The following is a 23,303-nucleotide window of genomic DNA, read 5'->3' as shown; positions in this document are numbered from 1 at the left end:
TTACCATGTAGTATTAAGATATTGACATGTGTACTTATCTTTATCGGGCGAACACGTTTCGCCGCTTAACAAATGTTATCGCACAGCGCGGGACGCGCCTGCATGTATCCGAAGTTTCTGGAAAGTTATCGATGCTTCTATCCGATGTCTGTTGTCGCCGAACCTTGTGTTATCTGATTTCATCGCCTGACGCGAATGGTGTAGAACATTGTGGAAGAGCACGAGGGTCCCACCGATTAGTCTGGAACATTCGACGACTGCTGTACAAAAGCCGACGCGCTTGACCCGCTGATCAGATTTTCGACGATCGCCGAGTGTGTTCGCCGCTACCGTTGTTCATCGAGTGTAGCCTGTTTTTGAGGGCACAAGTTCGCCCAACAAAACGCTCGTTTCGTTAATCACAGTTTTCCTGCCTTCTTAACCGTCACTACCACGTGACATCTGGTGGAGGTGCTATTTGTCCAAGTACCGCACGCCCCAGACAAGCCGTGATCCACGCCCGGACCGCAAAGAGAGCACCAACGTAGTCCCGGACCATCGAGCAAGCCGTCGTCTACAACAGCTGCCCCCGGAGCACGGACTTCTACTTGAGAAGACCAAAAAGATTGTGGCCAAGACAACCACAATGGCAGCCCCAGTGTCACCCGTCGTACTTCAACAACCCAAAGAGCCCCCTACCTTCCGTGGAGCTACGTTGGAGAATCCGGAAACCTGGCTCGAAACCTTCGAAAGGTTCTCGACCTTTAACAACTGGACATCTGAGGATAAGCTACGACATGTGTACTTCTCCTTGGAAGATGCCGCGAGGACTTGGTTCGAGAACTGGGAGTCCGCCCTTGCAACATGGGACCTGTTCCGCAGTAACTTCCTGAGGACGTTCACGAGCGTTGAACGAAAAGAAAGGGCCGAAGTTCTGCTGGAAACCCGAGGCCAACTACCCAATGAGACCATCGCCATCTTCACAGAAGAGATGACCCGTCTTTTCCGGCACGCCGACCCGGAAATGTCCGACGAGAAAAAAGTACGTTTCTTGATGGGAGGCGTAAAGCAAGAACTTTTCGCCGGACTAATCCGAAACCCACCGAAGACCGTAGCTGAGTTCCTGACAGAGGCTACGACGATTGAGAAAGCTTTAGAAATGCGCATTAGGCAATATAACCGCCAAGTGCTCACGCCTCAGTGCGCCATCCAAGTGCTGGGCTCCGTTGATCTCCAAGAGACCATCAGTGCCGTTGTGCGCGAAGAACTGCGCAAGGTCTTGCCTTCGTCGCAGCCTCAAGTAGCTTCGATCGCTGACATCATGAAAGATGAGGTTCAGCGATCGCTGGGAGTTCCTGAGGTGCAACCTCAATTACCGCATCCCCAGCTAGAAGCGATGACCTACGCCGCCGTCGCACGCCGTCAAGGTCCCCCTCCGCGACCGCGCCAGGGCCCTGCAACGCCGCGATTCCGTCATCCGCCGCCGCCACCACCAGCACGGCCACCCGTCGCCCAGCGCACCTACGCGAGGAAGACGGACATTTAATTGGCGTGCCCCCTACCAACGCCCGCTCTGCTACCACTGCGGCGAGGCCGGCCATGTGTACCGCCGTTGCCCATACCGCGACCTGGGATTGCAAGGCTTCGCCGTCAACGCACAGCGCCCGAGGGAAGGTGAACGCCCTCGTGACATCGCCGACTACCTCGCTGCTACTCAGTGGAGCCCTCGACGACCGTCTCGTTCGCCATCACCAGGCCGCTACCTGCCGCCGCAGCGCCGACCATACACTGGCCCAGCCCGGGGCCGGTCAGCGAGCCCATATCCGGAAAACTAAAAGCAGCAACCGATGGAGGTGCGGTTGCTGTTCGTCGAACTGACGAAGATCCTCCGCCGCCGGCGAAGACGCCGAAGTTAACTACCTCGACGATATAACGACACGCCGTCGTCCCGACGAAGTGTGGAAGCAAAAAATACGACGATGAAAGACGATCTGACGACGTCACATACCAGCCACAGGTCAACGCGACGCAGCCGTGATCCCACGCCAAGGCCGAACTGTAATGCAAGACAAAGAACCACCGACCTCGACGTGGTTCTCGATGGCCACGCAGTCACCGCCTTAGTCGACACAGGGGCTGATTACTTCGTCATGAGTGGACACATCGCCGCCGCATTGAAGAAAGTAAAAATTGCATGGGAAGGCCATCAAATTCGGACCGCTGGAGGACACATCATGCCGACTGGAATCTGCACGGCAAGAATTTCCGTTCATGACCGGACTTACCCTGCCACCTTCGTTATCCTCCAACAGTGTTCACGTGACGTCATTCTCGGCATGGACTTCCTGAACCAATACGGCGCAATCATCGACCTGAAGTCGAAGTCGATAACACTGTCGGGAGATGGAGCGATACCGCCGGAGAGCTCTCGTAGTCACCATGCCTTAAGCGTGCTCGAAAGTCAAGTCAGCATCTTGCCTCGCCCCAGCGTTGTCATTTCCGTCGGCACCAAAACACCTGCCGACGTAGAAGGCGTCATCGAGGGTGACCAACGTCTACTGCTCGACCGTGAAATTTGCGTCGCAAGAGGGACCGCTCGACTGCACGGAGGGAAAACTGAAGTGTTGCTAACAAACTTCAGCCAGGAGTTCAAGCACATCAACAAGGGCACGACGATCGCGTACATCGAGGAAATTCTGGAAACCAGTAAGCGAAATTCTGGAAACCAGTAATGCGTTTGTTCCCTCCGGTTCTGCCGCATCTACCCCGACGACCATAATTCCAGAACCAGACTTCGACGTAAATCCAAGTCTCCCCATGAGCAGGCAGCAACAGCTCAGAAGTCTTCTCCGACGATACAAGGACTGCTTTTTGACGTCATCAAGGATTCCACAAACACCAGTTGCAAAGCATCGCATAATCACCGAGGAGTGCGCTAGACCACTCCGCCAGAGCCCTTACCGAGTTTCGCGGCGAAAACGTGAAGCTATAAGAGAAGAAATCGACGAAATGCTGCGCGACGACATCATCCAGCCGTAGAAAAGACCGTGGGCATCTCCTGTTGTCTTGGTGAAGAAAAAGGACGGAACCTTACGTTTCTGCGTCGATTATCGTCGAATGAGCAAGATCACAAAGAAGGATGTATACCCCCTACCACGGATAGACGACGCATTAGACCGGCTCTGCAACGCAAAATACTTCTCGTCGATGCATCTCAAGTCTGGCTACTGGCACATAGAAGTCGACGAGAGAGATCACAAAAAGACCGCCTTCATCACGCCAGACGGCCTCTACGAGTTCAAGGTCATGCCATTCGGACTGTGCTCGGCGCCTGCAACGTTCCAGCCCGTCATGGACACGGTGTTAGCAGGATTGAAGTGGCAGACCTGTCTTGTCTACTTGGATGACGTCGTCGTCTTCGCCGGAAATTTCGACGATCACCTTAGGTGGCTAGCGACAGTATTAGAGGCCATCAAGTCATCAGGGCTCACTCTGAAGCCAGAAAAGTGCCGCTTCGCTTACGACGAACTTCTGTTCCTAGGCCACGTCATCAGCAAGTCTAGAGTCCGCCCCGACCCGCAGAAGACAGCTGCCATCGAAAAGTTCCCACAGCCCATCGACAAGAAGGCAGTGCGTAGATTCCTTGGCATGTGTGCCTACTGTAGGCCCTTTGTCAAGGACTTTTCACGCATCGCTGAGCCGCTGACCCAGCTAACTAAATGTGACGTCGAGTTCAAGTGGGGAAACGCCGCAGGCCGACGCATTTCAAGAACTCAAACGACGCATGCAGTCACCGCCCGTACTTGCGCACTTCGACGAGGACGCCGATACCGAAATCCACACTGACGCCAGTAGCCTAGGCCTCTGTGCCATCCTAGTCCAGAGAAAAGATGGACATGGACACGTGATAGCTTACGCTAGCCGGTCGTTGTCAAAAGCGGAAGGCAATTATTCTACAACCGAAAAGGAATGCCTCGCTATCGTTTGGGCTACAGCGAAATTTCGCCCTTACCTATATGGCAGGCCATTCAAAGTCGTCAGCGACCATCACGCCTTGTGTTGGCTAGCGAAATTAAAGGATCCTTCAGCACGGCTGGCGCGGTGGAGCCTAAGACTGCAAGAATATATCACTGTAACCTATAAGTCCGGACGAAAACACTCTGATGTCGATTGCCTATCACGCGCCCCCATAGACTCACCGCCGCAAAATGACGAAGATGACGACGCCTTCCTTGGCATTTTAAGCGCGGAAGACTTCGCTGAACAGCAACGAGCTGACCCGGAGTTGAAAAACCTCGTCGAGTACTTGGAAAAGCACACCGACGTTGTCCCTAGGGCATTTAAGCGAGGATTGTCTTCGTTCTCGCTTCAAAGCAACCTACTCGTTAAGAAGAACTCACCAGTGCGCGCCAACTACCTTCTTCTTGTCCCGTCAGGACTGCGTCCAGAAGTATTGCACGCCCTGCATGACGATCCGACCGCTGAACACCTCGGATTTTCCCGGACACTATCGAGGATACAGGAAAGGTATTATTGGATTCGCCTGACCGCCGACGTCGCCCGTTATGTCAGAACATGCCGAGACTGTCAGCGACGCAAGGCACCACCAACAAGGCCAGCGGGATTACTACAGCCAATCGAGCCTCCTTGCCGACCATTCCAGCAGATCGGGATGGACTTGTTGGGACCTTTTCCGACGTCAACAACCGGAAATAAGTGGATCGTCGTGGCGACGGACTACCTCACCCGCTTCGCTGAAACTAAAGCACTGCCGAAAGGTAGCGCAGCCGAAGTGGCGAAATTATTTGTCGAAAACATCCTGCTGCGACATGGCGCCCCAGAAGTCCTCATTACCGATAGAGGAACGGCCTTTACAGCGGAGCTAACCCAAGCCATTCTGCAATACAGTCAGACAAGGCACGGGAGGACAACGGCGTACCACCCACAGACGAATGGTCTTACGGAGCGCCTGAATAAGACCCTCGCCGACATGCTAGCAATGTACATCGACGTCGAACACAAGACTTGGGATGCCGTCCTGCCGTACGTAACATTCGCTTACAACATGGCCGTGCGAGAAACAACACAGATCACGCCGTTTAAGCTGGTTTGCGGCAGGAACCCGACGACGACGCTCGACGCCATGCTGCCGCACGTCACTGACGAGGAGAATCTTGACGTCGCTACCTATCTCCAGCGCGCCGACGAAGCCCGACAGCTTGCCCGCCTGCGGATCAAGAACCAGCAGAGGACCGACAGCCGACACTACAACCTCCGACGATGCTTCGTCGAGTACCAGCCCGGCGACTGTGTTTGGGTATGGACACCGATACGCCGACTCAGGACTCAGTGAGAAACTACTGCGACGCTATTTCGGGCCCTACAAGGTCATCCGACGTATTGGCGCACTGGACTGAGGTCGTGCCAGACGGCATTTCGCATTCACAGCGGCGCCGCGCACGATCTGAAGTGGTCCACGTGGTGCGCCTTAAACCTTTTTACGGACGCTGACGAACTTCCTTATTTTCTTGTTTTCTGTGCTATGAGTACTTTTCTTTATTGCGTTTGTTTGCAGCATCGGGTCGATGCTTCTTAAGAGGGGTGCTATTGACACGTGTACTTATCTTTATCGGGTGACCACGTTTCGCCGCTTAACAAATGTTATCGCACAGCGCGGGACGCGCCTGCATGTATCCGAAGTTTCTGGAAAGTTATCGATGCTTCTATCCGCTGTCTGTTGTCGCCGAACCTTGTGTTATATGATTTCATCGCCTGACGCAAATGGTGTAGAAATTTGTGGAAAGCACGCGGGTCCCAACGATTAGTCTGGAACGTTCGACGACTGCTGTATAAAAGACGACGCGCTTGACCCGCTGATCAGATTTTTGACGATCGCAGAGTGTGTTCGCCGCTACCGTTGTTCTTCGAGTGTAGCCTGTTTTTGAGGGCACAAGTTCGCCCAACAAAACGCTCATTTCGTTAATCACAGTTTTGCTGCCTTCTTAAACGTCACTACCACGTGACAATATGAGCCCCAGAGCTAAAGTTTCCTCTTCAGAGACGAAAGACATCAAGACCACGGACTTACATAATTTTTGTTTTAATGCAGAATGTTAGAGAGTTACTCTGAGCTAAAAAATTTTAAAAATATAATTAATTTACAATCATTTTTCCTTTCTCCTTTGTATTGAAGGCATGCTCGACTCTCACGCGTCCCCTGAGGTTGTCCCCAGCAGGGCACTCGTGTCTCTTGTAATCCGGCTTCTCCGTGTAGCTAAGCCCCGGCGGCGGCCGGTGTGGTTGCAACATATCACGAGATGGCGCGGGTGTTGCGCTGCTAACGCCATCTGACGGCGGGGTTACTGGGGTGCGAAAGGGAGTAGGCTCGTTCTCTTTGGCTTGGGATCGGCCAGCTCCGTGGACGTTTCGCGCGCTCGCTCACCGTTCGTGCGATTGTCCTGCGAAAGTCTTAGTAGCAGGACACCGGAATTGACAAACACGATCTTTCGAACACGCTAGCTTTCGCATGACCGTACACGTGAACGATTAGGCGTTGGTGTCCAGCATGCGGGGCGAACATATATTCGCTGGCTATCACGTCGCGATGAGTCTGACGTCGTCGATTTGGCGCGCGCCCATCGGCATATTCCATGGGTAGTAATTCGGCTAGCAGGCATTAGTTTATGAAAGGTGCAATAAATGCCCTTTTTTCGCACTACTGTGTTGTTCCTTTGTCCCAAGAGCACGCTTGAGACCCCACAGTATGCATGTATGAGTGAATGAGTAAAACGTTTAACAGATGGCTGTCTGGCCTATGGATAGGGAGGGAGGATAAGCATAGGATAGGTAAAAAAAACTATTAGCTGTCTTGGAGTCTGGCTTCACATGCAAAGTGTCCCAGTGCGCGAGACTTCAGCCTGAGCGGCCGGCTTAAGCTCATCCATACTGCAGATTGCGGGCCCTCTGTGCTTATCTTCCAAAGCAAGGGCAATACCGTAGCAAGTGGTGCAGACTGGGGCGCGCTCCCATGTTATGTCCTACAAGTGACATCAAGCACGGTGGAGGAAGGTGCTTCGTCTTGTGGAAGCACATACTCCTCGGCGCTGTTTCTGACGTTCCGTTTAGTCCTAGAGGTGGTCCTTCACCGCAGGCCCGGACATCCTGCGTGAGGGCTGCTTCCGTCCTGGCTTTGTGGACCGTGACCTGAGCACTTCGAGGGAGGCTCTTGGGCAGAGGGTGGGTGTTGTGTGGCACTGTGGCCTGACCTCCTTTTTTGCCTCTAATTTGCTTGGCCTCGTAGATCTTTTAGTTTCATGAAAATTGTATGTAGGCTCTGCGAAAGAAATTGTATAATTTGATCACGTACGATTATAAAATAATTCCTGACAGAGGCCGCTCGGGCCGGAACGTCAAATGTTTTTCAATGTGACAAATTTGCGTAGTCCTTTTGCTGCAGCAAAAGGACCACGAAAATTTGTTGAAGCTGGCGATAAGGACATTGTCCATTGCAGCAGGTGAGCGGGAGTGTGGCAACTTGCTCACTGCGTCATGGGTCGCGCCGTTGCCGACAATGCCCATGACCCAGTCCACGCACACCTTAGCCCCATACGATAGATGAAGATCCCACGCAGCTTGCTTTATATGGTATACCCAAGTACCAACACATGCGGGTCTTGAAAAAGGTTTCAAGGCCTCCAGCGAGTCAGTAATTATATTGTTCGGCCATTATATCCGCTGTCATTGTTCGTCTCCTTCAGTCTCTGCAAGGCGAAGCTAAAAGGTGAGTTCATTACTACTCTCACAGCAACAAAATGGCGAGTTGCACCGTGGATGACGTTAAGTCTTCATTGGTGGCTCTTCTTGGTGTCGAAACACCACATTCTCGCTTATGTCCCCACTCGATAAACCCACTGCCAAAAGTCGGGACACGGAGTCCCATGCGGCGTCGGTATGAAATCAAGCATACGATATGAGGACAGCCGTGATTAGTGTACGTGCTGTTTGTGTGCCTGCCCTAGCACTTCGATGAGCTTGTATGCGTGTTTATTGCTGTTATGTGTTGTCCCCGAGGGACAGATAATTTTCGTGTTAAGTTCTCATTACTCTTCCAGCTTGAAAATTGTACGTAGGCTCTGCGAAAGAAATTGTATAATTTGATCACGGACGCTTGTAAAATAATTCCTGGCAGAGTCCGCTCGGGCCGGAACGTCAACTGTTTTTCAATGTGACAAATTTGCGTAGCCCTTTTGCTGCAGCAAAAGGACCACGAAAATTCGTTGAAGCTGGCGAACAGACGCAAAGACGTGAAGGACATCATAGAAAGATCTGCTAGCGCACGTGCTTGTAGCCTACATAATATTACCTCATTCGTCTCTTGTTTGGCACTGAACGATAAAAATAGCACAGTATATGGAAAATAAAAAACTACATACAGGTTCTATTATAAGCGATTATAAGTACGAGTTCCGTCTCGTTCGGAAAGACTTCTCCGATGCATGAGACAGGCAGCCAAGAACGTGAATTGTTTGGTGTATAGCACCTTCCATACGCGACTAGTGAATTCGCGGTAAGCGCTGAAAGTTTTTTGTTATTTTCTTATTTATTTTTTTCCACACTACTGTTAAGTGCTGTTCAAATTAGCCGACAATATATCGTGTATCTAGCCGCGTTCATGGCCGCTTGCATACGGGAGACTCCGAAACCACGAGGTTGGAACCATTGAGAGAGAGAGAGAGCAAATGATGAATGAAAGGTAGGGAGGTTAACCAGGACTGAGCCCGGTTGGCTACCCTACACTGGGGAAAGCAAAAAGGGGACGGAAAGAGCAAAAGAAGAAGAGAACCATTGATAAATACTTTGCCGTGCCACCTGCCGCGATCAGCGAAATCCGTGTACAGCGGATAATGTAAGCATGTTGTCAGGCATTTGAGAAATACTAAATTGACTTAAACTGACTATACCGACATGCCTCGCGCTGACTTTCTAGTGAGAGCACTTCCCACCCTCCATCCCCAACAAATTTTTTTGTAGCGCTAGAGGAAGAGAAAAAGTGATGAGAAGGTTTGCAGTATCACGCAAACAATAACAAAACATAACGTAACGAAAACAGTTGCAAAGTTCAAATACAGATTTTGATCAAGTAAAAAAAGAAAGAGTAGTAGTTTCGGTCCACTTATTTCTTCTACATTTGCACTTATATTCGTTTTCACGGGTTTACGTTTGTACTCCTGCAGATCACGAGCATGCATTCGCAACGGTTAAAAGGTCGTCGGCACGCCTGTATAGTTTGCCTAGCCTAGTTCACGGCCGCCTGCACACGTCAGATTCCGGAACTTCAAAGCCAGAATTGTTTAGAAATCGTTCTATATTGAGTTACCCATCGCGATCAGGAGAACACATCTATCGCGGATAAATCAATGAAGTTTTAAGGCACGTAGGGCCCTCTGCGCTGTACTTGTCGGCGATAAGGTAGCCACGCCGCCTGCGAGATTATCTGACTCAGCTATGTCGAATGCTCGGATGCCGTAGTCGGAAGTTCGAATACTTTTATAAGTTCTTTTGTTTTAGAGCGCAGCTCTTTGGCGTCCGTTCCTGGGTTTCGCGTCGTCGTCGGCGTCGGCCTCGTAACCAGCTCCGCCCCCCTTTCATCCCCCCAGCGCTAGCAGCGACCGACTGATACCGCTGGATGCCGCTGTCGCCGCTAGAGAGTCAAGATAACGTGACTGCATAGAACACCGTCGCCGCCATGCAGAAAGAGGAGGAAAGGGTCCCCCCCCCCTGTTCTTGTGTGGCGGATAGGGTGCTCTTCAGTTGCATCAGTCAGTCGCTGCTATCTCTTCCCTCCTCCCTTTATCGTGTTGTCCGCTTGCTGCGCGCTCTTCTGCCCCCATCGTTTGCCGCTGGGTGTACACGCCGCCCCCCTCCCCCCTCTTCCTGCGAGTCTCCGGTTGTCAAAGCGCCGGCTCGAACTTAATTCCTTTCTTCGCTCCTCCTCCAATGCAACCCCTGTGCGGTGGCAATCAGAGAGGCAGATCGGTGGCGGCGGATGTGTATATGTGCACCGCCCGAGCCGAAATTGCCGCTGCCGTTCGCCCTGTGCGGTGGCAATCAGAGAGCCAGATCGGTGGCGGCTTGACATAAAGACAAACAGCAATTTCCTAACACTTATGCGGGAGAACATCCCGTTCCTCTCGCTCGTAACGCGTCCCACGGCTGTGACAACCTCGCGAGGCACTTGTATACATCTCGTCTTTGAGAATCAAGCATTGGTGTGCCAAGTCGAACATATATCAGTCTATTTCTCCGACCACAAAGCTTCCTTCATGACTGTCAAGAACTGTTAGTGGAGTCTTTGTTAAAGGAATACGTGTGAAAAATAAAAAAAAATTCTGTGATAGCGCATACATGTGTTGCTCGATTTCTTTGCCTCAATCTATCGAAAAGGTGAAACAGCTTATTTGCTGCGCTCAAATTTCGCATTAGGAAGTAACGTAATCGTCGGTAATTTTTTTTTTTAATTTGACGATGGTGAGCTTGAAATTCACCTCCTCCAGTGCACATCTGCAAGTTTGGAGTGACGCCTGACACCGGCGAAAGATGCCGACAGCGAGTGGGGCTATACTAATCCAGGTACAACCAAATTAGGAAGGCCCACTAAGCTTCAACAAAGACACACCCTCACCAGAACAGGAATTGGCGTCCCTGGTGCAGTATTCGGCCACTACCTCCTGATTGATTCCTACAATGAACCCATGCCCCTCAGTCCCCAGCAGCTGCAGAGCACCCGACCAAGGCGGCGGGCAGGCTCCTAACGCAGCAGAGGGTGCTAAGAATCTCTGGGTCCGGACAGGCCGCCAATGAAAATTGAACCTGTCAACCTTCCAGGGTATTTACGCAAGCGGTCTGTACTCCTTGATTACGCTGTGCGTCTGTGACTGCTGGTGTCTCTACTGAATCAAATGCTTTTTTTTGTAATCTATGAAAGCCATATACAGAGGCTTATTGTACTCTGCGGATTTCTCGATAACCTGATTAATGACATGGATTTGCTTCATTGTAGAATATTCCTTCCTGAAGCCAGCCTGTTCCCTTGGTTGACTAAAGTCCAGTGTTGCCCTTAATCTATTGGAGATTATTTTGGTAAATATTTTCTATAATACTGGGAGTAAGCTAATGTGCCTATAATTTTTCAGTTCTTTAACGTCTCCCTTTTTGTGGATTAGTATAATGTTTGCATTCTTCCAGTTTTCTGGGACCCTTGCAGTCGATAGACACTTCATATAGAGAACCGCCAGTTTTCCTGGCATTATGTCTCCTCCATCTTTGATTAAATCGACTGTTATTCCATCCTCTCCTGCCGCTTTTCCCCGTTTCATGCCTTGCAAGGTCCTTCTGACCTCATCTCTAGTTATAGGAGGAGTTTCTGTATACTGTTCATTATTGTTTCGAATAGAGTATTCCTGAGTCCTCTGGGTACTGTACAGGTAGCTCAGTATAGAATTCTTCCGCTGCTTTTATTCAACCTTCGAGATTGCTGATGATACTTCCCTGCTTATCTTTCAGTGCATAAATCTTGGTTTGCCCTATGCCAAGTTTTCTTCTGAGTGATTTCAGGCTGCGTCCATTTTTTACGGCTTCTTCATTCTTTCTCACGTTATAATTTCTAATATCACTTATTTTCGCTTGGTTGATCAGTTTTGACAGTTACGCAAATTCTATCTTATCTTTTGACTTGGACACTTTCATTTTTTGTCGTTGCTTTATTAGGTCCTTTGTTACTTGGGAGCATAGAGTTTCTCACTATATTACCTAGAGGGAAATCTGGCGCTTCTGCGCTGTGGTATGCATGGGAATGCCGGTATATTGTGATTTCGGATTGGCATCGTTCTCAGAGAGCCAGGCAAACACCGTTCCGTCTCTCACAATGATTCATTTTCTACTAAAACAGCACGTAAATAGCTGTCTTAGCTTTATTATTACACAAAAACATGTTTTGTTAACTATCAGAACTTGTTATTGCATGTACAATTATATGATACGTAAGAAGTATCAGCGGGCCGCTAAAGTTGGAGGACAGACGACAAGATTCGCGCTCGCTTTGAAACAGTTTGTGGTCTGTTCTTGCTTTTCTTAGCGTGGTCATGCACTGTAGGTGAGTAAAGATGTAATATGCGTGAATGGAAACATTTTATGAAGCTCTTACTTTAAGAACGCGTTATTTGTGTAGCCAGATCCACGTTTTAGACGAAGCCTCTTACAATACCAGCCAACACAAGCCTCGCAGACACATATACCGTCATTCCCATGACGGCACAGTGCCTCTTAAGAAACTCCCATAGACGGTAGCGCCAGATTTCCCTCTAGGTGTTATAGTGAGAAACCCTGTGCTTGGGAGAGCTTGCCTACTGGTTGCCTTGGTGCCTTGCCTCCCACTTCAATTGCTGCCTCTGAAGCCAGCTACGTTACGGTTTCATTCATTACCTCTGTCATCATCATCATCATCTCTCTGTTGTAACGCTGCACATTTGTTTGCAAGTACTAGCCTAAATTTGTCTGCTTTTACCCTGGATGCCTCTAAGTTTACCTGCTTTTTCTTGACCAATTTTACTCTTTCTCTGTTCGAATTGAGATGAATCCCAGCCCTCACTAACCTTGTTAGGATCGGCCTGCAGGGGTACTGCTCTGCAAAGCTATTTCAGCCCGCTGCACGTGCTTCGATCGACCCGCGGTGCTGGCGCCCTTAGGAGAACCAGCGAGGACGACAGCGCTAATCCACCATGCGCCTCGTTCGGAGAATCGGTGACGACAGCAAGGCGGGCCACGTTTGGCACCCAACGTATTGTTGGTTGATTTGTCGGGTCTTCATGGTCTCTCTCGGCAGCAAGAAGAACTTCCCTAACAAAAGGGTGATTTGCGGTACGTGGGCCCCAGGATTCGTCACAGTCTGCTGACACTCGTAGCAACTGCAGGAGAAAGGCAGCTCTGGAATTTAGAGGCGCCGCGCTGAGGGGGTCAGCTCGGGGAACCGACGTGCCTTTCAAGACTCAAGATAATGAACAACAGGCGGGCCAGCGACGGGGACTTTCTACGATGCCTCGAACGGTTTTCTCACCTAGGGATCTAGGGAACACGGAGTGTTTATAAGCGGATTGTCGGCTGCTAGGTGTGCTCGTGAGCTGCCTGCTCGTCTGTGTGCTTGTCGACGTGCTCTGTGCTCGTGTTCCCACTCGTAAGCTGTGTACTGTATGTTCGACTTGCGTGCTCTGTTTGGGAGTCACGCTAGACTGTGTAAATGTATCTCTTGTTTAAAATATAAATACTGTAAATAAACCCTGTTCGCCTAGTTCCTCCCAAGTTCCTCTCTACGGCCTACAACTCCTTCAACTGGTGGCAGCGGCGAGATCGTCCTCCAAATGTTACAACCTATGATCACTGCACTTCTACATCCTGGACTATGCTGGGATCGGCAGAAAGTGTGAAAGTGTGTGAAGTCCTCCAAATGTTACAACCTATGATCACTGCACTTCTACATCCTCGACTATGCTGGGATCGGCAGAAAGTGTGAAATCAATTTCATTTCATGTTTCACCATTATGGCTTTTCCAGGTCCACTTTCTGTTGCTACGTTTCCTGAAAAAGGCGTTCATTATTTTCAGCTTATTCCTTTCTGCGAATTCTATCAGCATCTCTCCTCTAGCGTTTCAAGAATCGACGCCTTAGTTGCCAATTGCCTGTTCACCCGCCTTCTTTTTCCCCCACTTTCGCATTGAAGTCACCCATTACTACTGTATACAGAGTTTGCTCTTTTCTCATCGCTAATTCAACATATTCATAAAACTGATCTACTTCCTCATCGTCGTGACTGGATGTTGGAGCGTTGGCTTGTACTGCCTTTAATCTATACCTCTTATTAAGTTTGATTACAACTACTGCTAACCTCTCGTTAATGCTGTACAATTCGTCAATGTTGCCCGCTATGTACTTAGGTTCCTTAGGTTCAGAGGTTCCACAGCTACCTTAATTCTACACAAGAAAAGCAGGAAGATACCTATAAAGAAAGGGGTCAGACAGGGAGACACAATCTCTCCAATGCTATTTACTGCGTGCTTGGAAGAAGTATTCAAGCTATTAAACTGGGAAGGCTTACGAGTAAGGATCGACGGCGAATACCTCAGCAACCTTCGGTTTGCCGATGACATAGTTCTATTCGGCAACACTGCAGACGAGTTACAACAAATGATTGACGACCTTAACAGAGAAAGTGTAAGAGTGGGGTTGAAGATCAATATGCAGAAGACAAAAGATAATGATGAATAGCCGGGCAAGGGAAACAGAGTTCAAGACGGCCAGTCAGCCTCTAGAGTCTGTGAAGTAGTATGTTTACCTAGGTCAATTAATCACAGGGAACCCTGATCATGAGAAGGAAATTCATAGAATAAAAATGGGTTGGATCGCATACGGCAGACATTGTCAGCTCCTGACTAAAAGCTTATCATTATCATTGAAAAGAAAAGTGTACAATCACTGCATTTTACCAGAGCTGACATATGGGGCAGAGACTTGGAGACTGACAAAGAGTTACAAGTGACACAAGTGACAAGTGAAGGACCGCACAAAGAGCGATGGAACGAAGAATGATAGGCGTAATGTAAAGAAACAGGAAAAGGGTGGTGTGGATCAGAGAGCAAACTGGCACAGCTGATATTCTAATTGACATTAATAAGAGAAAAAAACGGAGCTGCGCAGGTAATGTAATGCGCCGGTTGGATAGCCGTTGGACCACTAGGGTCACAGAATGGATACCAAGAGAAGGGAAATGCAGTCGAGGACGGCAGAAGACAAAGTGGAGCGATGAAATTAGGAAATTCGCGGGCTCTATAGCTGGAACCGGCTGGCACAGGACAGGGGTAATTGGAGATCGCCGGGAGAGGCCTTCGTCCTGCAGTTGACATAAAACAGGATGATGATGATGATGATGATGATGATGATGATTATGATGATGATGATGATCTCAATCCTGTATTTGGAATTAAACAGCTCCACAAAAGACTGTTTATTGAGCTCGTGCACTTGTAACATGCTTGTAAGTAGCAAACAAATATAAAGCTTACCACTTCTTGTTGCTGTGCTACTTGGTTCATACCTTTATGACAGAAAACGCGCGAAACCATATGAAGAAATGACCGGATAGGAAAGAACGTCATCGTAACGAAGTTTATTCAGAGAGGACGGGTACACTTTTAAAGGTAGGTGCCGGCATCCGCAGGCACACTTGCCCACTATAATCAGACCAGATAACAATGAAAATGAAATTTCCAAAATACATATGCTTATGCTAATATGCACTCGAAGAATGGACGTTCATTGATGCTCAGGTTCACAGACGTATCACCGACATTCTTTCCTGTCCGGTTGTTTCTTCATATGGTTTCGCGTCTTAATTTTCCGTCATAATAAATATAAAGTTCAAGGCATTCATAACAAAACCACATGTGCGCAATAAAAACACGTGCATTCAACACGCAGTTGCGTTATCGTTGTGTCCAACAACAATTTAAAATGTCGTTTTTGACAGCAGTTACGAATAAATGCTTACGATTTGAAAGAAAATGAGACTCCTGTGTTTTGAGAGTGTTGGAAATGAAAATGGATCAGATTGGACTTTCTCAACGTGTAAGCAAGCGCTAGTCCGTCCGTACTGTGCACATCTCGTAGCTCACCCATATTTCGCAGAATTATCATGTAATGCACTCCACAAAAAATTCGGCAGAACCCATCTCACAATGACTGTCAACGGTAATGCGTTTAGCACTGAATCAGTATAGCGACACAAGGTATTGCCACCGTCGAAACGAGTTATGTATGAGGGGTGTACTGCAGCGGGACTCCTCTTTCGCGCTTTTCTGGGAATAATCAGTGCCATCTAGCGGCGCGTCGCGAAACCTGCATGCGGTCTCCGAAATTCATGCGTGCGAACGCTGAGAAACGCGACATGCAACAGCCAAGCTCCCCTCTCGCACTTTTCTGGACACGTTTCGCCATCTAGTGGCACTAGCGAGAAGCCCACGTGTGGCCTCCCAGACGACAACCGCGGCGCGCAGGTACGTGCGAATGCTGAGAATCGTTCCCTCGCTTGCCGCATAACCAGTGGTACATACACAGTGACTCGTTGGCGACAGGTTCATTGAAGAGTACCACCTGCCCAGTGAATTAATGGCGCAGCTCGCTAGAGCATTGGCATGAAAGACGTTAATTGAAAAGTGGCACGTACCCAGTGCATTTGTGGAGCAGCCTGCTAAAGCGCCGGGTTGCTGTTCTTGAGGAACCCGTGTGACGTGGGCTCGATTTCCCTCAGCATCGGAGAAATTTAAAGGATCTTCGTCATTGTAGAGCGGTACACACCTGCTCACTGAAGACTGGTACAGATCGATTGGCACATACCCACCCAGTGCTCCTAGTCGGCGTCAAATAGTTTCATTGAAGAGCAGTACATACACAGTACCGCATCTACAGTGATCCATGTCTGCGGAATATAGGTTCGCTGAAGAGAGGCACATATGTACATATTTTCACATACTCAGTGACTACAGTTGGTCAGATCGTTGGTTTCGAACCCTGTTCTATTCGACCACGGACTACACAGTGACCCAGGTGGGCGCTAAAATAATGTCGCTACATTACACAACACCACAGAACAGGAGGTGTTGCTTTACTTCTCCTTATGGTGCCTACATGCTCTCGCTCTCCCTCACTCCGTGCAAGATGGGGACAATCACAGTGACCGCCATTACGTCTCTCGCTCCTATCTACGAAGCGCACAGCCGGTTTTAAAGCAAATGCATTTCTATTGTTTTTAGGCCGTTTTCCTGGTAGATACGAAGGTGGCAGGTGAACCGCCGATACAAAGATGCCGACAATGGGCGCGGGCTCTCATGCAACCGAGTGACCGAGTCGCAGGGTACGTTCATCGCCGAACGCAAACAAGAGCTCTCCGAGACGCACGTGAGCTTTGGGGCATCTGAAAGTGTAGATGTTGCGGTGGAGCAGTAAGGCAGAACAGCCCTTGTCAGATTTTTCGGACGATCTCGCCGCTGCCACCATTTGTATGATTTGGAGTCGGGCTTGTAGGACGATCGGAAGAACTTGGGGCGACAGGACTAGGCGAGCAGGGTTTATTTACATTATTTACAGTGAGACATGAGATAGATTTACACAGTCTAGCGTGACTCCCAAACGGAGCCCGCAAGACAACACATACAGCAAACGAGCACACAGCTCACGAGTACATTTCGAGCACAGAGCACGACGACGAGCACACTCTAGCAGCCGACAATCGCTGCTAATAAGCACTCCGTTCGACGTCATCGTTCGACGTCACCGTAAACCAGCCGCCTCTCCGCGGGACGGTTTACACACACACACGTTTCAGTGCCCCCTTCGAAGGCAGATGACCTTTGCAGCGCGGCCGTCGTGTTATCCATTGTCCTGCGTCCCCGTGGTCAGGTGATCACGCCCGAACCCATCCGGCGCCTCTACATTCCAGAGCTGCCTTTCTCCTGTTCTCCGAACGAGGCGCTTGGTGGATGAACGCCGCCATAGTCAAGTTCTTCAAAGGAAGTTCACGGTTGGTTAGCGCTGTCCTCGCTGGTTCTCTGAAGGGCGCCACCACCGCGGACCGGTCGACGCACCTGCAGCCGACGCACCTGCAGCAGTACCCCTGCAGGCCGATCCTAACAGCTCCTCCATGGCCCGGAAAATCTCTCCTGGCCAGTGCCGGCAACCGCTGGGCAGGAAGAGAATGGCTGGCGAGCAAGATGATGCCTTTGCTCTCTGCAAGCCCTGCGCACTTGGAATGCCTTCAACCATCTCACAACAACTGGCACAGAAGAGTCGATCCCGGCAACACAATACCACTCAGCGTGCAAACGCCCGGGATCAGCTGTTAATCCACCAGGCTTCCTATCAAAATTTCCATGCAAGTCGCTCAACTGGGAATCCCAAATTTTGCCCCAAAATTTTGTGCCGCCAAAGCGAGCGTTCACGTTCCCCTTGAGTTCGACCAAACCTGACTGTCTTGCTACACAAGAGCAAAGGTTTACGCAGAACTAAACCGAAGGCTCTCAAATACCAATACCCAAACATAACTTAAGCAGCCTAACTTCACGAACAGCCTGTTCTTACCCTATCACAGTGGCGTACTTATCTCATGTACTGTTGCCACTGAACAGTCTGGCCAACTCCATAGGTACGTAATCACAAACGCGCTAGCTTTGTGGTCCCTATTCCGAACGCGTACTTGCATCTTACGCAAACGTTTCATCACGCTTACTCTCATTTGTTCCTTTTGTCCACACAGGACACGTTCCTTAAACGAACAACCCAACTTGCGTAACTTACGCAACGCAGAGGAACCTTTAAACAAATGTGTCTTCTAATAACTAGCTCTACGCACGCGTACTAGAGAAATCAGAATACGGCTGCCCTCAACACACACGAGCAACCCAGTCATGAACCTTCTGCTTCCTTCCGTCCGCACAGGACACGCGCTAATGAACCTAAGAGCTCTTAGTGCAAATCACGCACTTACTGAAAACCTACGCGGTTAACCTTAGAAAATAAAAAAACACTTTAAAAAAAGGTTAAGTAATACACACGCGCGTTACGATAGGCCTCTCAACGATAACCTTGACACTCAGGTTACTTACACACACAAAAAAAGAAAGTCTATGAACACCTCGTGATACTACATGTTTACAAAAAAATGCGTCTTTCAAATTTCGAGCTTCTCAAACAAAACATAAACAGAGCTCATACCTTACATATTGAAATAAATTCTAGTCTTAAATCTCGAAAATTTTCAGAACGTTCAAAAATAAAACGAAACATGTTTCACTTCTACGGAAGCTCTCTTGGCCTCCCGTTCCAAACATTTTCGACTGATTCATACTTTTGAGCCGTACTCGAGGTGGTCGCGGTTCGAAAGCTCTTCTGGCTACCCAGGAACAACAAAAGGGCTGACATACAATCAGCTCCTTCAACAAGTTACAGTTTCTGGCCAATTTGCGTCCTGGCGCCCCGCTTTCATCTTGAACTCTACTGACCGCGTCGCGACTCCTTACTACCTCGTCTCGTCCTGCCACCTTGCGCTCCTTCGAATTGCACGCTGAATTTCGAAAAGAACGACGGAACAACGAGGAACGTAGTTGCCTCGTTCCCTGTGTGCGCGTCCGTGCAGAACATGCTTCTCGGTCACTTTTTGACCGGTGGGCAGAACGTTTTTGATGCGCACATGTCCACGACGATCGCACCTTTCTTTTCTTCGCGCCCTGCCTTATTGCGCCTGTCGCCGCCTTTGGCTTCGCTACATTAGCCACCGCATTGCGATCTTTAGGGCGCTTCTTTCTGCGGCGCTTTTTCCTCGAACTCTCTTTCATGTCGCCTTCTCGCGCCTCGCGCTGGCCGGTACATATTTCGTCGGCCCGGATCGGTCTCTTACCCGCACAGTCTGAATGATCTTTAACTAAATCATCCCTCTCTTGGCTACCTAGACTGGCGGAGGGCTGCACCGATCCCTGAACAATGCAGTTGTTTTCTTTTGAGCTACGCAGCTCGCAATCCTGAGAGCTGCCCTCAACTGCATCGTCCAGCTGGCACTTCACTTCGGCACGCAGATCTGACTCGACATGGGTGCTTGCGTCTGTCGGGTCAGCAGTACTCTCTACTTCGCTAGCAACCTCGTTAACATTACATGGGACGCACACACGCGGTGACCGTGCCAATTTGTTCGCAGCTGGCCTAGCTGTCTCTACAGTCCTCTGTTGGCACAGTACCTCGTCGCTCTCACTATGGCCTTTAACGGCCTCTGCTGCCACTAAGGCATCGTTAACTGCTAGCACTTCGAGTTCACTTATGAACGTGCTGCTAATCTCGCAGGTGCTACTCCTTCTCTCGGCTTTTGAGCAAAATCTGCTATCTACTTCCGCCCACTTTCGCTGCGTCCAGCCTACAGATTTCTCAAGCCACTGTTGCCTTTGTGCGTTTAACTGCTGTAAACTTTGTATCTGTTTGTTCACTGCTGCCATTTCTTTTTCAAGCTTTTGCCGTCTCTGCTCACGCTCTTGGCGTTCTTGCCTAATTGATTCCCGTTCCTGTTTTTTACTTAGAATTCGTTTGGCCATTTGCTCGATGAATTTCAAATCATTGTTACTTTCTAGAATTGTCTTACGCATTTCTGCTTCCGTCAAGTCCTCATCTACGTTTACCTCGATCTCTTCACACAACCACAACAGGTCAGCTCTCGTCAAACACATCAGGACCATGGTCGCCACTTTAAGCTTTGGCTCTGCTGTCACACAATACTTGCTGCAATACCCACGCAAATCAAAATGCAAGTAAAAGATCCCCAGCGAATCAAATCAACAAACACAGCGAAATTGAAGCCTGGTAAATCTTATAGCCAAAACCAAACGCTTACCCACTGAAGCAGCACCATATCACCAGTCCTTCTCCGCCGTATCCAGTCAGTTGCAAGAGGTGGTCAATCCCAAGTCTCCTCCAACTTGATCAGGATACCGGTCGGTCACCATGTGCCAACGTCCGTCAGCTGCCGTTGCTGTCTCTGAATCGTAGGCCGATCTACGAGCCGTAGGCCGATCTCACCGCTGCCATTCAGTTGTAAGATTTGGCAGTCGTTGTTGTAGGGAGGACCTTGACTCTTCGTCGGGACTTAGGCGAGCAGGGTTTATTTACATATTACCATTTGAACATGTGATAAATTTACACAGTCTAGCGTGACTCCCAAATGGAGCCCGCAAGACGAAGCATACAGCAAACGAGCACACAGCTCACAAGTATATTTCGAGCACGACAACGAGCACACTCTAGCAGTCGACAATCGCTGTTTATAAGCACTCCGTTCGACGTCATATTTCGACGTCATAGTTCGACGTCATCGTTCGACGTCACCGTAGACCAGCCGCCTCTCCGCGGGACGGTTTACACACACACACACACACACACACACAAGTTTCAGTGCCCCCTCCGAAGGTAGATGACCTTTGCAGCGCGGCCGTCGTACTATCCATTGTCCTGCGTCCCCGTAGTCAGGTGGTCACGCCCGAACCCATCCGGCGCCTCTACATTCCAGAGCTGCCTTTCTCCTGTTCTCCGAACGAGGCGCTTGATGGATGAACGCCGCCGTAGTCAAGTTCTTCAAAGGAAGTTCACGGTTGGTTCGCGCTGTCCTCGCTGGTTCTCTAAAGGGTGCCACCACCCCGGACCGGTCGACGCACCTGCAGCGGACGCTCCTGCAGCGGACACACCTGCAGCAGTACCCCTGCAGGCCGATCCTAACACCCTATTCTCCTCCTGCCAGCATCTCTCCCTGTGGCGGCTGCAAGAGAAGGCTCTGCCGGATAGGAGGATGGCAGTCGCCTTCCGCTCGCGCCGCTGGAGACAACAAACATGACGCATCGACTTAAAGGTATACCCACCTATACTACCGGTACTGATGTGCTGCTTAACGGCTCTGTTCTCTAGAGAATTAAACGCAATGAAACAGCGAGCGCTACCTAAATATACTCACTGTTGCTAATATACGCCATCCAGCGCATCAATATTTTAATAAAGCGAGTAGCTTTCTGGAAGCGTTTGGCTATTCACTCACATTGACAATAATCGTCATGGTTTCCGCAATTTTTTTCGTAACCAAAGACTTTCCGCGTGAAAAAGAGCTGCGTTAATAAGTGTGTCAGCGCTCACTCAGTTTCCAGGTTCACAATTTGATCTAGCTAGCTGTCACACTCTGAATCATGTTATCGCGATTAATCACAAGCCTCGACAGCCGTATGGTCAGTCGGCCGCTCTGTAAAAACTTTATAGTAAAAAGCTGCTTAAATTTCTGTTACCACCTAGGATACATGCCACCATCCGATCATAAATTTAGGTCACGAAATGAGCGGTTTTTCTTATCTAAGAAGGTGTTACGTTTCGCCTACGACGCGCGGTTTAGCCGGCGCGGCTGCAACAAAGCGGCAGACATTTTGGCCTGTTCGGCGCCGCCGCTACGCCTCCCCGCCAAGCGCGTCCAGGCATGTTCCAATGCCACGTGTCTTCATGTGCGTGTGTGTGTGTATGTGCATGTTGGTGCCCACGCTTGTCGAAGCGCGGCAGCCGGGGAGAGGAGCTCCCAACAACTGTGAAGCGAGGGGGTCTAACAGGCGCCGACACGACGGGTGCGTCCACCTTCTCTTCCCATTGTGCCCCAGCGGCGCCGACACGACGTATGAGCCACCTTATCCCATTGTTCCCGAGCGGCACAGTCACGTGCTCGTCTATAGAGGGGTTCCTTCTTGCCCTCAACTGCGAGAGTATAAAAGCAGCTGCCCCCGGACGCCAAAAGGGGGGCTCCGATTTCTTCTGTTGAGTAACGTGCACTCCCGTCTCTCTACTTCGGTCAACCTGACCGCCAACTCTTTGCGATGTTAGAATAAACAAGTTGTTTTGTTGTTACCAGTCGACTCATGCTTTGCCGGGACCTTCGGATGCTTCCAGTTGTACCCCAGGCCGCCAGGCCAACGCTACCCTTGGGGCTTGCGACCCAGGTGCAACAACGGGCGTCAGCGCCGAGTTCCCAACAACTCGTACCAGCGGTGCGATTACAACAACTGTCTGCCAGCGGTGAGATCGCGACAACGGAGGCCAGCAGCAAAGATATGCAGTTGACTGTATGCTGAGCAGCTCAACGACCATCCGGGAGCAGTGCAACGAGCCCTGTGTGATGACTGGTTGCCTGCAGCGGAACGACTGCGCTGAATTCTTGGCTGCGGGGTTTGGTGAGTGCGGGACTTTCTTCTTCTGAGCTTTGCCAGGCTTTTGTTAGTGTCAGAAACAGAGCTGGTAATTGTGGTTGTCGTTGCTGCCGGGTTAGTTTGCGGCAAGACAATAGTAAGCAGTAGAGAAAGCAGCATTCAGAGCAGCCATGGATTTGAAGTCGTTGCGCAAACCGAAATTGCTGGAGCTTGCAAGAGAGTTGGGTCTGGATGTCTCAGACAAACTCAGAAAACCAGAACTGCTGAGGGCTATTCTTGAATTAGAAGCTGAGGATGACGAGCTGTCGGAATGCCTTGAGACCATTGAGGAGAGGGAGACTGCAAAAAGACAGGAGCGCGAACTTAAAGAGCAAAAAGAGAAACAGGAGCGCGAACTTAAAGAACAGAAACAGAAAGAAGAGCGTGAACGTAAAGAAGAGAAAGAAAAAGAAGAGCGTCAACACGCTTTGGAAATGAAGCGTCTCGAGATAGAGATGGAACGCGCTCGTAATGGAA

The 23,303-nt window shown here is 49.8% G+C and overlaps 1 protein-coding gene across 8 annotated transcripts in view; it reads right to left on the bottom strand.

Moving 5' to 3' along the window:
• The window catches only part of LOC142565956 (uncharacterized), a 103,261-nt gene that overhangs the window by 17,066 nt on the left and 62,892 nt on the right, over window positions 1–23,303 (bottom strand). The window contains exon 2 of one of the 8 annotated variants that reach the window (XR_012824931.1): window positions 18,946–21,426. The exons of the other annotated variants lie outside the window; for them this stretch is intronic. The gene's annotated coding sequence lies outside the window, so the exon portion shown is untranslated. Of the gene's footprint in view, window positions 1–18,945; window positions 21,427–23,303 lie in introns of those variants that run through there. 8 annotated transcript variants of the gene reach the window in all.

This window comes from Dermacentor variabilis, unplaced genomic scaffold (genome assembly GCF_050947875.1).
Source record: "Dermacentor variabilis isolate Ectoservices unplaced genomic scaffold, ASM5094787v1 scaffold_12, whole genome shotgun sequence".
NCBI classification, from domain to species: domain Eukaryota; kingdom Metazoa; phylum Arthropoda; class Arachnida; order Ixodida; family Ixodidae; genus Dermacentor; species Dermacentor variabilis.
This window is presented reverse-complemented; position numbering and strand designations above follow the sequence as displayed.